Source organism: Chiroxiphia lanceolata, chromosome 13 (genome assembly GCF_009829145.1).
Source record: "Chiroxiphia lanceolata isolate bChiLan1 chromosome 13, bChiLan1.pri, whole genome shotgun sequence".
NCBI lineage: Eukaryota > Metazoa > Chordata > Aves > Passeriformes > Pipridae > Chiroxiphia > Chiroxiphia lanceolata.
Genome location: NC_045649.1, coordinates 11,543,127 through 11,554,274, shown reverse-complemented (window position 1 = coordinate 11,554,274; position 11,148 = coordinate 11,543,127). Strand labels below are relative to the sequence as shown.

The window sequence follows — 11,148 nt, the reverse complement described above, 5'->3', positions numbered from 1 at the left end:
TGAGGTACCAAATCAGTGGACCTATAAGACACTCTTCCTTTCTAACTCCTGTAGTCTTTTGTCAAAAGAAGAATATTCATGTCGTTTTTATTTCATCTTGGCATTTCAAGTCTGTCTCCTTTCCTCCTCTGCTTCCAAGATGTTAGTGACATACTCTGGCAGTGATATCACTGTTGCTCAAACATCAGTGAAGAAGCTCTCTGAGCAAGTGAGACAGTTGTGAGCTTGAGCAGCTGCACTGAACTGTGTGTTCCAGAGATGTGAGGCAGCAGGAACGACTGTACAGCACTGTGAGAGTGCTTTTATACAGCCAGGCCTCCAGCTCCGACCAAGTGCTGATGGCTCATCAGAGTGCTCTTTGGGAAAACAATTCATGGGCTACAAAAAGTGTGTATGGAGGAACAGCTTGGTAAATTAACATCCAGGAAAGAACTTCTGGTCACTCGGTCATTATGTCTGGTGACCCAGTTAGGACTTTTACAAAAACAGTTGCCATCCCTTTGGCTGTGACTTCCCTGGTCATTTTCCTGTTCTAAGTCCCGAATTTAACAAAGCACTGATCTCTCTCTCTCTGAGAGTCTTTGACTGTGGAAACGTTGCCCATGAGGTCTGGAAGACTTCTGGATCATATTGCCACCGACTTCCTCTCTCTGTGAGCAAAGAGTTATCAGAGGTCAGCTGCAGAGTGGAAAGTGTGGCAGTAAATTGTGAGGTAAGCCCAGATTTTATACTGATGTGTCTTTATGCCAGAGTGGATGAAGAGCATCCACCCCTCCTGACAGAATATGGCAGATATATGTGAGTCATCATAAACTCCTTGATACCTGTTATTTCAGTGGACCTGTGGATTTTGTGTCAGCAGACCTGACAAGTTTACTAATGGTCTGCTGCATGATTCTTGAATTCCTTTCTCTCTACAGGCAAAGTGAGTTGCAGAAAGGAAGAAACTCACATACAAAATGCAAAAAAACCAACCAACCAACCAAACAACAAACCAAAGACTTGCTGGTTGATTAAACTGTTGGTCTTAACAGACCTTGAAAATTACTAGGATTGTTGTTGTGATATGTTTTAAATGTTAAACCCGTGTAAAGCTTTTAAAAATCATACCAATTAATTTATGCTGTTCAATATTACTGTAATATCTATTACCATGCTGGGAGGAACAGTTAAATCCGAAAACATTGACTTAGGTTCACAGATATTCAAATCCAGAGTAGCATTATGAGATCAAATATTTTAGTCTCTTGCACAGACATAAATATTACTTCAGCAAGAAGCTCTGTCCTCTGTTGTTGAACAAGAGCATGCCTCAGTTTAATTCTCAGTTCAGTAAAACATTTCTATTCTGAATGATACTTGAGCTTAAGTTCAGACATGTCTGCAAGTCCATTGTATTTGATGTCTGAGGTTAATGAGGTTAACAACAGGCTGAAGTGTTGTCCTGAACCAGTTCGATTTGACAATATGTAACAAAGTACATGTGCACACCAACACTTCTATTTTTACATTTCCTCAGGATATAGGCAATGAAATTATTTAATAAGTATTCATCAGGAAATCTGCTTCATTATGACTAAGTGTTTACAGTTAAGCCTAAACTTAGTTCTGCACTAGGTGTTGATTGAAATTTTCACTGAAGTAGGAGCACAGTCCATGACTATATGCATCTAGCAAGACAGATTTATTAATTGAGGTGGTCAAGTCACACTGTTGCCTGACAAAGGATATCAGAAAGCTTTTAGACTTAAAAATGAACAACTCCATAAAGCTGGAGTTTGTCATGGAAACATCATCACACCAACTAATTGGTGTTATTCGTTCACCCCATTAGAGTAATTATTTGTAATTGTTATTATTGTAGCATATGTCCAGCACTTAAGCAGTGCCTATTACTGGGAAGAGCTGGATCATTCATCAGAGAAACGGAGAAATTGAGTTGAAAATGTCAAATCAGGCAGGCAGATGGAATTATCTCATGCAGCATTTGCTCTTAAACAGATTTTTATTTTTTTTCTCTTGCTTCCTCATACAGGCAAACAGGGAAGCAAATGACCACTATCTCCCAGTTTCACAAGAAAGAAGTCAGAAATACCATAACCACTGAAAGGCATCTTGAATAAAGAAACACTTTGGTGAACCCTGTGTTCAAGAGTGAGTTCAGTGTCTCTGACACTGAAAGGTACCTTGGACCCAGCAAGGCTCCCGTGAGCTCTGAGCTCTGGACCTGTGTCACTGAGAGAGGTAGAAACAGCCAATGAGTCACCATTGGGCAGAGAGTAAATCCACAGATAACCACTGTATGTACCCTTCTAGTAGAAAAAAAATAAGGGTACATACAGAAAATCTATCAAAATTCTGTTTTTTCAGAACCCCAAGTCCTGCTGAATTGGTTTGGATTAAGAGGGAGGAAAAGGAGAGGACTCCTGGTAAAATATCAGGTAATTTTTTTCTCTCCTTTCATTAACATGGTCATAATTAATGAGGAAACTGATTCTAAAACTGTTCTTAAAAATAGATCATATCGGCTGTACATTTCCATTGATGATTTCCTTTGCATTGATAATGTCATTCACACTAACGTGATTTAAGAGTCAGAATTAAAAAGTATTCAAAACCTGCAGTTGTTTCATCTCAGTTTCTGAGATTCTGAGGTCCATTGAAACTTTGCTCGCAATTACCCAATATTATGAAAAAATGTTCCTTCATTTTTACATTAATTTGCTTGCAGTTGGCTTTATAATATCCTTTAAAAAAATTCGATGTTACACCCATCTGCATGTGCTTAAGCTCAGTCTGCTAAAATGTACTGCTTGAGCTCATGACGAAAGCTACAATTGTTTGCCTGCACAATACAAAAGGAAATAAAATGAAGGTTTCAGAATGGACTGTTGCAAATCAAGACTTCAAAATCTCAGTTAAACTGCTTTTTGTTCAGTATCTTTTATTATAAGAAGAGACACTTATCACGGATATTTGGGATATTTGGCAGCAAAACCGTAAAACTGAATGTTTGGATGATGATGAAGCAGCATTATTGTCTTCCAGGGCCACTAAAGTGGAAGTTTCCATTTACATCAATTTTTTAAAATGGGAGGGTTTGGGTCTTTTTCTGACAGAGATCTCGAACAGATAAGTTAAGCCTATTAGCCTGAATGTGACAGTTAATATGCTGATGTAAGAACGTACTTAAAGCCAAGAGCTCTTGGCTAGGCATTTTAACTCATTAAAGGAGAAATAAATGTCAAAGTGAAGAAGGTAAAATTGTAATACAAAATCTATTAATATAATAAAGCATACTGAAGATATTGCCTCTCTGTTATTTGTTACTAAATGGGTTGATATACATTCCTGAAATTAATAAAAATGTTATCTATAAGAAAATATTCTGTTCCCTTTCTTACACTGAAGGAATTTTATATAAAATAGATAGAAATTGCTCCTTTATTGTTCCAATCCCAAAATCAGTGTCCAATGAATAGCAATTCATGTAGTCCTATGACCTGACATCGTATGTCCAAGCAACTTGTGGGAAATAAAGGAAAGAGCTTTTTAAAGGCGAGATGAGAGAGGTTAGAGTCTGGAAAAAGCTAATTAAAGTATTTTTTAAAAATTGTGTTCCTTAAGATCTTTCATTAAAAAACAAGCTCAATGTAAAATAAAATACAGTAAGAGGGTGCTGATGTCACTGCAGTAGCAGTAGTCCGAGTGTGGACTGAATGCTGCTTTAATGATTTGGATATTTTGATATGGTTTGGCAAACGAAAACATTCTTACTATTAGTCATTTTTAGCTTCTGGATTTGCATATTTGTATCATATCTGTTATATTAATTATATCTATTTTCACAGGTATGGACAGACATACCCCAGTCTTGTGGCACCCATGAATAGATCCAGTGAGCCTGTGCAGCTGTGTTTTGATCAGCAGAGAAGTTTCCTGGCATCTGAGAACTGAAATCACCTTTTGGGTATGACAAGTGCATCTAAGTATGCAGCAAGTGAAAATCAAGGGTTTCTGTAAGGAAGGAGTAAGAACACCTACCACAAAAAATTAAAAGTAAAATAACCTTTAATAATCACAACAATGCAAACCCCGTTCTATGTATTGCTCTCAGTTGGCATTTAGCCATCCATCATTTGCTGGCTCATAAAGCTGATTTGTGCTCTCCCCTCCCTGTTTCCAGGAGCTGTTGGCCTCTTTTCACCACTCCTTTCCCATAGGCACATACAACTGGGACCCAAACACTCTTTTGTCTTTTCCTCAGGAACTCTGCTTTTTAACACATGGGGGAGAGGGGGAGTTTTGTGAGCAGCTTTCTTTCTTCTTCATTGTGCAATGCCACTTACAAACTCTGTCGATAGACACTTGGAAGGTATCTAAAATGTTAGACAAAGAAACAGGTACAATTCAGAGGAAAATTGACCTTGATTGAATAGGGTCAAAATGCTTCAACCACGTCTTTCATTTGAGACCTCCTCATTCACAGACTCAGACTTCTTTCATTGTAGCTTAGGGTTGACAAATATATATGGGATCTGTGTTACTCCCAACGATTAAGAAGTGTTAAGGAAACTACCCAGTCTGACCATTCATGAGACTTTGGCAGCCACGCTCCCGAGGCCAGACACTTGCACTCCTGGGATGAAGCCCGTTCACCGCGGCGGCTCCCGTGACTCCACGGGTCCCGCTTGGCTCCCCACGCACCCCACTCACACAGTCAGACCAGGTTTCCTTACCGGTTCGACTCCAGGTCTCCCATTGCAGTTTCAGATGTCTAGTTCCATAAAACCATTTATTCACGGCGCAGTAACACAGAAACAGTCCGAGCCGGTGCCTCCGAGAGGGACCCTCAACCAAGGGACCCCTGGGCGTCTCGCTCTTCCTCCCGAGTCTTCGGCCCCGTGTCCATCCACCTCACTGGCATCACCCGTCTTCATCTCCTTTGTTATCCAAAAGGTCGGCAATTCCCGGCTCCTGCTGTGTCCATTCACCTGGCTGGCGTCACCCATCTCTGTCCCTTTGTTATCCCCAAGGCTGGCAGTTCACGGCCTCTTGTCTCGGGCTCCCACCCAGAGCTCGATCTGCATTTCACTCTGCATCTCAATCTGCAGTTTGCAAGCGCAGCTACCTTGAGAAGTATTGCTCAACAGCAGTTCAGCTAGATTTGGTGAATTCTGGGACTAACCAAACTCTTTGTGGAGAGCACACGACTCACCCCAAAGAGTTGTAGCACTCAAAATTGTTGAGAGTACCAAAATTTATTTTAGTGAAATCCTGTTTGGGTATTCCCCAGGTATTAGCACCTAGCAGATGAGCTAAAGCCCCAATTTCCTAATTCCCAGGTGTAATTGTATATGTTAATTAAGCTCCTGAGGAAACATTAAAACTACTGAGCTCCAAATGATGTGTCTAAGAATTAGAATTTTCATCTGGCGTTTAGGAATTTAAGGCTGTTCTTAGAAACATTTAAAGGCTGTAAGACATCAAAGGGTTTTGAACAAAATACTTGTGGTCATTTCCAGACTTGATCAGTACAGATACTTCTTGAGCTTCCTGGTGCAATCTGTTATCCCAGGCCCTTTTTGTTGAGTCGGCTAAGAATGGAGATATACCAAAATATTTGATGAAGTTTTATATAGGCTGTGTTCCAAGCATTTGTTTGCTATGTTATGCATCTCTTTAACCAAATGTTGTTTGTTGTTATGGAAACTCCTACTAATGAGAGCTCTTTGACCCATGAAATCATTAACCAACCAACAAAGTTTGGAGCTTTCAAGTAATTCTCAGTATTTCTGTTTTGATCCTTTAAAACAGCATCTTTCTCAGTGTCCAAAATCACAGATGGCACAGGCCTGACTCTCCTTCTCATCACTAAGGATGTTTCATATCACACCAGCCTTAAAAAGGGACCTGCAAAAAGTGTAGATGTAATTAGAAGCCCTTTAATATCCTTTTACACTATTGGAGTAGCAGAGAGGAATCTTAAACCTGTATCCTTATCCCTTTTGGTTTTTTGCTGGAAAGTGCTTCAACTAGGACTGATATGGATTGGGAACTGGGAATTCCTCCTCTCCTGTTCCTGAACTGCTGAAGAACAGCTACACCAATACACTCACACAAGCGTGTTTCTTCACATTTATCTTAGGTTAGCACTTTCCTTTATTTAACTGTCTCTGATCTGACTATATCTGATCATTCCTTCATCTCATTTTCACTTAACCTTTTGCCCTCCACACAGACTAAGCATCCTATCGGGTATCGCCCAAGGGACCTTCTTTCCCCTCCACTCCCCCTTCCTCCACTCTTTCTCCAATTTAGGTGCTTTATGCCATTCCTGGTAATTTACCTGATTGCATGGAAGGAGTTGTAGATCTTTTTATAATTGCTGTTTTACTTAAAACATTGATTCTTTAGCTCCTGCCTGTTTTCAGGTCATCACACCTCACTGGAGGTTTCCCTGGCTTAATGAGTAATTCTGAAACCAGAGAAAGTACCAGATGATGGAGGGCATTGTACATTCTTATATCTGAAAGCCATTCCATAGCATCCACAAGAGGATTCTTGGCACCTGCCTAGTTAAACTGAATGTCCAATGTTATCTCTCCAGGCAAGTAAGATTCTGGCAATCACTGTAGTCCTATTTCACTCATTCTCAGTCTTTTTGACACCAACACATTAATTCTCCCAAGCTCCTTTGGCAGCTGTAAGGAGTTCTCTTTTTTTTTTAATATGATTGATAATATTGAGTATTTCTTTTAACCTTTTACTGCCATTGCTGGGCTAGGTGATAGTTCCTATGCTCGGATGTTAATCTGCACTACACAGTAGCACATCTGATCACCTACTCATCATGGAGCTCATTTGCAAAATGCTGCTGCTTAATTTACAAAGTGTAAGAAGCTCCACCTGGAATTAGCCCTACAAGGTGTCATTCTCCCAATACTCCCACTGTCAAAGGTCACATAAAGCAAATTGCTTTATGCAGAAACTCCTTCTAGTTTAACACAAGGAATGGCAACCCTTGGACAAAATGTGATGACTATATAATTTCATATGATGCACTGGAAATACATCCTGGAAAGGGTGCAAATAATGCAGCTTCTCTGGTTCAATGCAGGATATGACCCAACTGAAATGTACTGGTAAAAAATGTCATCATTTTCTTCACTTCCAAATTCTCAGGAAAAAAAAAAAAAAAAAGGAAAAAAAGGTTGTCTGAGGAGACACAAATGTATAAAAACAAAAAGACCTCCCAGGCTGACTTGAAATACGTTCAAATTACACATCTACTCCCTGCTCCCTAGAACCCAGTAAATATTTCTTTGGCCCTACAAAGTGTTTTAGTCTGAACCCAGGAAACCTCAGACTGACCTTGAAAATAAGATTCCTCAATTTTCAAAGTAAATGTCTTGGCCACATTACTGGAGGAGTTGCACTTCTCTGATTGAACGTATAAAACTTGTCTCTTTTGGCAAATGGGGTAGATTATACTGTGGGGAACTGGTTGTTTTCCCAGTTAACTGACCATAGGCACTTTCAGACTCTCTCAACTTTTACACCTCAGTACAATGCTGGTGGCAAGGTTAAAATATCTATATTGGGCCATAAGGGGCAGGGTTAAGCCCGTGAAAAGCAGTAGAGTGGAGATACACTGACCTACCTTGCTAAGCATCCAGAGCATATCTCCAGAGATTTTGTTCTGTCTTCTCCTCAGGTTGTACTGGATGGCTTAACAGCTTTTGATGCTGTAGCATCCTTCCAGCTTACCTTGAATCCAGTTTGAGATTTTAGATTGTCTGGATTTGATTAGCTTTATCAGTTTATTTTCTTCTGATGTTTTTCTCCTCTGCCAGCTGCATTAACTCTTCTTTCACCCAAGACTCACTCCATGGTGGATGTAATGAAAATACTCTTTTGCAACAGTCTTTGACATCATCTCCTGACAACATCTGACTTATATTCAGGTATAAATTTCCCAAGTCTGGTTATCAGTTCTCTGTGGAAAGGTAGAAATGGAAGTTCCACAAGGAGTGGAGGATAAGAAAGGTCTCAAATTCCTCTTCTGATGACTGGTCAATGTCTGTCAACTGAAAATCACTGTGATCAAAGCCTTCCTTTTAATATCAGAGCTGCTTTCAGGACCTCAGACATAACTGCCTTCTGTCCAACAGTCTTGTTTAAGACAGACCAAAATAATAAAGATAGACACTTTGATCGGGATCTACCATATTAATTGAATTAAACCTGGCTTTAATTCTAACAAAAAAGCAAATGCAGTATTGAGTGCTAAATAAAATAAGGTGATACTTTTTCAAAATGAGCCTTTCCATTTTTGCTTCAGCTTGAGTTCCTCACTTGAGGCCAGCTACAAGTGTTGGAATGCTGTCAGCTAGTGTTTCGTGGAGCTTCTGGTCCAGGGCACCAGTGCAGACATCCAGCTACCCAAGCTGTGGCACTCGCACCCTCTCCATGTCCTGCTGGCTCCTGTGTGTGCTCAGGGTTTCATTACCTTGCAAGTTGTAGCCACGTGGTGCAGATTTAAGAGCTCCACGAGGCTCAGGTAATATCCATACCTCTGAGAAGGACAATACTGCTCTCCAAACAGAATGAACCTTTGAACTTTGTTAGGGTTTTGATATGACATTAAGCCTCAGATTTATAAAACCAAACCAGAACAAAAGCGTACTCGCTTTCATTCTGTGTTCTGATTTTGCACTAAATTGTCAGCAAAGCAGACCTTTTACCTATAAACAGATGGCACACAATTCTGTGGGATTTTCCCACATTTGATGAACACACATCAAGTCCATTTACATGAGCATGGAAAATATTAAAATGACTACCAGGTCTGCATAGTGTAAGACACCTGGAGCACATTGCTGCCAGCAAGCTTCTGAGGTGGGGATATTCTGGCACACAGTCACAGTTCTGGGGACTGGGCCATTTTTTACTCAGGTTATTGCATCTTTTGACACCTAAAGACATGTTGACCTCTGACCCAGAAACATCTGCAACGTCAAACTATAAAATCGGGAATGGAAATGTAGCCTTTTTTCCCCCCTTACTGTTATTTTTATTTTCTATTGAAAAGGGTTTTAAAAGGCCTATGAAATGTAAAATTGCTTTTTTGCCATAGTTGCAAAACTCATTTCAATTTTTATCTGAGATGCACTTGTAGCAAATTTCCAGAGTTGAAAAGCTAATACAAAAACCCCACTCTGAGGACCAGAGTCCAAAGCCCTGAGCACTGCCCAGCCTTCATCTCTGGGGGTTTGGGGAAAACAGTGACCAGCCTTGTCCACACTCCCTCCATTCACCCCTACTTTTCTCCAACAGTTTATGTTGCCTGCAAAGTTCTTGCATATTCTGATTTTCCTTCCTAAAGTAGCTCTGGCTGATTTTAACTCACCAAGCCCTAACTTTTGCTTCTTCTGTGCAGGCAAAAGTGACAAGTATCTAGGCCATCACTGCTGCCCCTCTGACATGGCCCATCATGGGAATACCAGCCCTGCTGGTGTCTGCACCAGTAAATGTAGTTTCTTATACTGTATACTAATGCCAACTGAAGTCTTCCTTTCACCTTTCTTGTTGCTCCGGCAATTTATGTGCACAGATTTTATTTTACTTAATTTTGCCTAGTAACTTCCACCTGAAAAAACTGAGCTGGGACCTTTCTGTGTGTCAGTGTTCCCTCCTGTAGAACAAATTTGTGTGGTTTGTAGTAAAATGTGACTATCTTTGCATGAATGGCACTATAGAAATCCCCAGAATTATTGCAGTCAATTTTTTGTTTCATTTAACATGAGAGGTAATATATAGGGCAGAGTAATATAGTATGTTCACAGATGGGTTATTGCTGTGGTTGAATTGGCCAAAATTAACACACTTCCCATTAAAAAAAAAAAAAAAAAAACAAGCCACCAAAAAAACCCCCAACCAAACAAGAAACTTTGGAAAAGTTTCTCTTTTCTGAGTACAGGCATTTTATGTTAGAGCCTTAGAGCTGATTCTGTCTCTCCCAAGTTATAAACCCTTATGGATGTACCATAAAGATGTCCACCTAATGCAGAGAAAAGCAGATTAATTGATCACAGTAATATATTCTTATCCACTGAATAAGAGCATTCCACACATTGTTTCTTGTTTTGTTTCTGGCTTGTAAATCTTCATTGTAGAATACAAATGAAAATGACCCAAATATGTATTATTTATGAATAGGACTCTCAGATATTATGCTTTAGATTGATTGTGTTAGACAGGATATAACAGAGGCACAATAAGTCAATGAAAAATAAAAAGCGGCAAAAATGTTTCATGCTAAAACTGTAGTTCTAGTGACACCTCTTATATAAAGGACATTTCCAGCACATTGACATTTATATTTATCATGGCTGTGCATGTGATTTACAGTTGTCTAAGGTACTGAATATCAGGAATATCCATGCACATACACACCCCTTTGAATGATGGCAAGTCATAGACTGCTGCATTGCCCCTTATACAGCAAGCTTTTCCTCCCCTTTTTATTTTTCTTCTCTAGCTGCAGGGATGCAGAGGAAGCAGTAGATCAATAGGGTGTCTTGACTGAAGTTGCCTGCAGCACTTCCATTTCTCAGACTGGACACTGATGCTAACTATCAATAGCAATAAGAGGCTGTCTCAGACAGAATTAAGGCTCCTTCTTCTGCATGGCTGTCTGGTGCTTACTGATAAACATCTTGTGCACAGGATTGCAACAAATAAACCATTTCAAGTGTGCAAACTAGCCACTGTCATTCTTCCTATTGATACTTGCTGTGGGTTGACGGCACCGATAGTTATTTTCATACAGCTGATAACATGTTAGATAAGGGTACAGATGGATAATAGTACAAAGGCATACTGCTATAAAGTGTAGAAACATCATTGATGAAATCCTCTCTGCTCCTGTAGAAACCCTGAGACAACAAAAGACAAAAATATTGACTTATGTTCAAACTACTTAAGAGAAGCTACAGCTAAATTTAACTATTTATTAACCTCTGATTTTTAGGTAATGTTAAAGATATCCTGCCAAGCTATTTTATTCAGATGTTATTCATTTTTACCTCTACTGCATTTGCAAGTTTATTCTGGAAATAAAAGTCAGCAGGGGCTGGATGCAGC

At 39.7% G+C, this 11,148-nt stretch overlaps 1 long non-coding RNA gene across 2 annotated transcripts; it reads left to right on the top strand.

Annotated features, from left to right (window-relative positions):
• The first annotated feature begins 548 nt into the window (after positions 1-548).
• LOC116793279 lies at positions 549-10,557 on the top strand. Of its 2 annotated transcripts, none has more exons than XR_004359427.1 (5): positions 549-712; positions 2,036-2,154; positions 2,371-2,441; positions 3,852-3,989; positions 10,544-10,557. It is a non-coding gene; the product is annotated as an uncharacterized LOC116793279 (long non-coding RNA). The 2 variants fall into 2 exon arrangements; XR_004359428.1 differs by lacking the exon at positions 10,544-10,557 and adding an exon at positions 6,435-6,481 and having other exon boundaries at positions 3,852-3,970.
• The last annotated feature ends 591 nt before the right edge of the window (positions 10,558-11,148 follow it).